Source organism: Notolepis coatsorum (genome assembly GCF_963971535.1).
Source record: "Notolepis coatsorum genome assembly, chromosome: 7".
Lineage (NCBI taxonomy): Eukaryota > Metazoa > Chordata > Actinopteri > Aulopiformes > Paralepididae > Notolepis > Notolepis coatsorum.
Genome location: NC_140171.1, coordinates 77,644,328 through 77,648,911, shown reverse-complemented (window position 1 = coordinate 77,648,911; position 4,584 = coordinate 77,644,328).

The window sequence follows — 4,584 nt, the reverse complement described above, 5'->3', positions numbered from 1 at the left end:
AGACAAAACTCTCACGTTGTTCTAATGTTAGGCTTGATGAAGGCAGGCTGCTCTGTCGTCACATGTTTCTGCTGAGAAAAAGAAAGAAGAATAATCTATAAAAAGCTCTATAGATGCTTTGTGTTGCTAGGGAACACCTTGGACTCATGTTTATTTCCTATCAGTTATTGATATTAGCAAACACTGCAACAGGAAGTAAACCTGGGTCTGTTCAGAATGTCTATGTTGTCAAGTTGAAACCGTCTATTCAACAAAGATAAGTAGAATGTTGGAAATCCTTCTTCTTGGACGTCTGTGTGAATTCTAGCTATAGAATTACATTTTTAAACGTGATTTTATCACAATTCTTGGCTATTGGACCTGTGAATACAGTAGCTGAATTGAAGAGAATGCTGTGCAGTGCTGTTCCCAAGTAAAATATTGGGATTGTATAGGATCTGGTATTTGCAACAGAGATCATGATGGGATCAAGTCCAAATATGGTGGTTAATAGCCACTACAGGCCTCCATATGGCATGACTGTGAGCCTATATCAGAGAACTGCTTGGGTTCAAGGGCTTTCTAATGAGCAGGTCCTCGCTGAAATAGAATTTCAAAGAACAAAGACAATCCCCACTGAACGGGTACGTCACCATTAGAAATATCTAAGCTATGCCACTATAGACCTGTTGTGAGGAGGACCTGTTTTGTTATGAATAAGCCATCTTCATTGTTATTCGACAGATTTACTCATAAGAATGATACTGGGCTGTAAACTGAGGACCTGCGTTGTGCTACAACATTATTTCAGATAATATGAAGGGATTGTTTTGAAATGTATAAAGTGTAGCCTGTAGGCTACATCTCGAATGGTCACGTTAAATGTGGTAAAATCACGATTATTTTGGTTTTAAATCGGTTTTAAATAGTGGCAAATCACAGGTCCTCAGTTTACAACCATTTGTGTGATTGTGTGATTAGACTCTCATCACGTATTAATGAACACATGATTCCATTAAACTCTCAATTGAGGGAACACCATAATCTCATGATAGTAATTTCAAGAATCAGCCTGTCTTTTGGTTTCCCCCTCGGTTCTTTCCACACATAATGATCTGAATTTAAGTAGAGTTATTGGGGGCTTGATGGATTATCTTTCCTGAAAAAGGGAAATTGCTAGGGGTCCCTACTCACAAAGCCTATCAAAGTGTGAGTATACTGATCTTCTATACAAGGTTCAGGAAGACAAGTGTTCCTGGTCACTTCCCCCAGATCAGTACTGCGTTGAATTGACCATATTCACACGGCAGACATTTTGCTCTTATGTCATGCTCAGGTCGGGATTTGGGATTCGCTGGGGACAGGGTGAAAAGGGAATCTCAACCTGAGCATGACATACGAACAAAATGGCCACCGTGTGAATGTGTCATGCTCAGGTTGGGATTAGCTGGAACAGGGTGAAAGGGGAATCTCAACCTGAGCATGACATAAGGGCAAAATGGCCACTGTGTGAATGTGGTCAATAGACAAGGGAAAAGAGTGGTTAAAGTTAGGGTTTAGGCTAAGATTAGGGAGATCTTGAGGTGATCTTCTGAATGCCTTTGTCATTATGTCATATACACGCCAGGTGTTGATTTGACCTGTCCCTGCGTTCTCAACAATATGATCCAATCACTGGAGGATCACATGAGACGCTGATGAGTATCTATGCCAACACGTTCAACATTCAGATTTTCCTCATCGCTGCTAAAAACCATACATTTTTCATTGAGTAGAAGTATGAAAAGGGTGGGAAAGCGTGCCTTGATTGTGTCAGCCTGCGATTCATCTCAGGGAGGAGGAGGACACACTGTGGTGTAAACGTGAGTTTAGACTCTGCTATTATCCAGTTGTTAAGGAGATAAATACCAATTAATTCGAGGAACAGAACAACAGGAGGGAAGAACTTCACAGACAGTTTAGTCGTTCCGAATCTAAACACACACAAAAGGCTCAAAACTATTTAATTCTTGAACAGGAAAAAAACAAAACAATGAAAAAGGTTTTATGTGTAGATTGGGGGACAGCTGAAGGCAATCAAACTCAATTGAAGTTTTCACTGAAGTTAGGTGCTCATTAACTGTGTCACACACATGCACGTGTTTGCACGCTTGCCCACGCTCCTACACACACAAAAACACACACTTGCACACAGGTGCAAATCCGCCACAGTGTGCCCTTTAAATATTGTGTTTGGCAGCGGAACCCGTGGCGGTTCTTCGATGAAGAAAAATGATCATTATAGCTGATGAGGCGCGAGGCTGCGAGCAATGACAGCGTGACAGCGCAGAGCTTTTTAATTTGTCAGATCAGGTTGTGACATGCTCCATCAGAGGGTGGGGGGAATCTTTTCATTTGTGCAGGAAGAAAGGGGGAAAGGAGGTCAATTAGCATCAACCATTAGACAAGCAGATGACAAGCCATATATTACCCACATGGGGACAGTCAAACTAATGAGAGAGGCAGCAGAGATGTTCAACCAGGGTTGGACAGAATTCCTGCAGTCATCCTCCAACGTTAATCACTTGTACAGCAGGCTGACATACAACATTCTTTACAGTCATGGCTGTTGAGGTGTTCTCCTCAGAGCTGCCATACCTTGCTACCATGTTTATTGTCATACTGCATGAGGCCCAGGTTTCCTCAAAGGAATTTCCCTTGTGCAAAAGCCACAGATCCAAGATTACATGCATTCACCCTACCTACGTACTGTATATTAAAAGCTAACTTACTTATATTGTCGTTATTAAATGGACACTTCACCAAAGAACAATTCTGATATATTTAGCATAATAATGCATACAAAAACTTTAAACAGTTTTGCACACATTCCTCTAGTTTGACAGTTTTTTTAGAGTAAATGAGTTGGAATATGGCCACCAGTGATGTCATCGGGGACATTGAATCCTTCTGTTGTGTTAATTACAGTTCAATTAATGATAAGGTAGCAGTCCCTATAAGACAAGGTATTGCAGTTGTTTCATCTACATCATTTCATGGAGCTGTAATTAACACAACACAAGGATTCAATGTTCCCTATGACATCAATGGTGGCCATAGTCAAACTAATTTACTCTCAGTAATGATCAAACTAAATAATGTGTGTAGATGTGTGTCATTATGTGCAATATAAAATCACCATTGTTTTGGTGAAGTGCCCCTTTAATATTATTATAAATGTATAAATGTGTTGTAAATGTATTTTTAATATCCAAAACACTCCTATCCAATATTTTATGCAAAGTTACACCAGAATACAAGAGAGCCCACTGAAGGCCTCTCACTAATATGACCATTGCCAAGAGCTAGTTAGTGAATGGGATTTCATTTTCATCAAATGAGACAATTTCAAAGGCATTTTTTTTCTCCTTTTTTTCGCCCCTCTTCCTCTTGTCCATTTATATGACTGGCTGGCTGTCAGGTGTCGCGAGGCCACTCTCATATTGATCTGGAGTACCTAAGGTATGTGACAATCATTATGAGGTAGCTGACCTTATCATCCGCTGGCCTGAAGCTGAGACGGGGCCCTCAGCAGAATCTAATGCCCCCCCCCCCCCCCCCCCCAAAGGAAAGTAGGCTGGTGCGTACTGGGGAAATTGATGGTTGTGTTATTTGTTTTGCTGACCTCATGGCTCACCTCACTTCAAGTCGTCTAATCAGTCGTGGGCCTGGTGGCCTGATGTAGGACCCACTCTGACAACTGCTTGGATGCTGGGCTTATGGAGCCACGGTGGTGGAACAGTAGTTGGGGTGATGTCACACTGTATTATACATATGTATGGGTCTACAGTATCATTACCAACACTGCCATTGGATATTGGGCTGATACTAGGCTAAAACAGGGTTTCATATCAGAGAAACGCTAAAATTGTCAGAAGTCAAAGCAATGCAACTCTAACCATGTTAGAACTCTAAAATGTGTTATGTCTGACCCAAAAACTAGTCATCTATACATCTGTTCCATTAAAGAACATGGCAACATTATGGAAAATGTGCTTACTGCATGCCTATAGGCCAGGGGCGTATATGTAGACCAAGCACTGTACTGGGGCACAGGGGGGCACCCAGGGATATGATTTTTTTTTGCCGGTTTTGCCCGGTTTTTGGGCGAAAATTTGCAGATTTTGTAACTATTTATTTTTTTTATTTCGGTTTTAGGGTTAGGGTTAGGTTAGATGCATCCATCTGTATGGAGAATGGGAGGGGTTTGTCTGATGTTAAGGCCTTGAGAACATCACCCACTGCCTTTGGAGCTGAGGACCAGAGCCCTCTGCCTTTGTTCTTCCTAAAAGTCATTTTTCTTCACTATTTTGGAATCATGTAGAATCTTTGATTGAGCTTGTTTTTTTTTTTTTAGAAAAAATGTATCATTTAGATGCCTTTATTTCATATTCGACGTAGACGGTAGGCTATATATAGCACATTTTGTTTGGTTTTCAGTTTTCAATCCATAATAAGTTAACAGAAAAAATAAGTACACAACCACATTATTTCACCTAATAAAACTATGTTTATTGTCATTGTTTTAAGAACACAAGGTGACTTGGTAATACTCACATTTTGAGT